The sequence below is a fragment of the Tupaia chinensis genome, unplaced genomic scaffold, assembly GCF_000334495.1.
Source record: "Tupaia chinensis unplaced genomic scaffold, TupChi_1.0 Scaffold000671_1, whole genome shotgun sequence".
Taxonomy (NCBI): Eukaryota; Metazoa; Chordata; class Mammalia; order Scandentia; family Tupaiidae; genus Tupaia; species Tupaia belangeri.
The window spans coordinates 3613852-3614838 of NW_006160193.1; the positions used below are offsets into that span (position 1 = coordinate 3613852).

Consider the following 987-nt stretch of genomic DNA (forward strand, 5'->3'; position numbering starts at 1 on the left):
GGCGGGGGGCGCGGTGTCGGGCCTCAGTCCCTGGAACTGCATGCAGACGGACATGTGTGAGCGTGGATGTGGAGGAGAGCCCACAGCACCCACTGCCGTCCCGGGAGGAGTCAGACCTCTGGGCCGCCCAAGGCCCCGGCCCGTCAGCACACAGCAGGCCTTCCCTGGGCCCCCACATCCTCCAGGCTGGAAATGACCTGGCAGGCAGACGGTGGTTGGGTTCCAGGGAGTCTTCTCATGGCCTCTGCCCTTCCCGAGGTGAGAAGCCGTGGTAGGGACAGACTGCCTGAGTTCCTGCCTCGCCGGTCCTGGCTCCTTCCTTGGAACCAGCGTCAGAGGGTCGGGGCTGGTGACAGCCTGATCTAGGGCTACATCGGGAACTCGGGGTCAGGCTGCTCAGCCTGAAAGCCCAGTTCTCTCATTTTCAGGCTGGGTGAGCTTGGCAGGTGGCTTAACTTCTCTGAGCCGCAGTGTCTTCAGGTGAACATGGAGACAGTGGTAATGGGTACCTGGTGCAGGTGGTGATGAATGGTAACGTGGTAACCTACAGAAGAGCCTGCTGCTGGTGGTGGGCCTGAGCCAGCAGCTCATGTGGCGGCAATGAGTGGGCATCGTGGGCAGGTGCCCTGAGACCGGCTGGCGTCAGGGTCCAGCTGCTCCAGCGGGGCCGCCCATACGCAGCCGTTGTCCTCACCTGTCAAAGGAGGCCTTCCAGCTTGCCGGGCTGCCCTGGGGTGCTGGGGCCGCTATGGTCAGGGCACTGTGCCACGTCTGATGGACAGCCCCCCACAGCCGGCCGGGCTGGTCAGGTCTGGGACAGAGTGTGTGTGTGCATGCATGTATGTGTGTCAGGGAGGGGACACCGACAAAAATGGCCTGGCCTTGCCCTCTCCCGCCGGGCGCCAGTCATGCTTAGCTGCCAGGAGTCCCCCGCCGTGGCTGCGAGGCTGGGGGGCTGGGCGGCGGGGGGGCGGGAGGCAGCCTTTT

At 64.9% G+C, this 987-nt stretch overlaps 1 protein-coding gene across 1 annotated transcript in view; it reads left to right on the forward strand.

Moving 5' to 3' along the window:
• Nucleotides 1-987, forward strand: part of EML1 (EMAP like 1) — a gene marked incomplete in the record, with an annotated part of 190152 nt that overhangs the window by 307 nt on the left and 188858 nt on the right.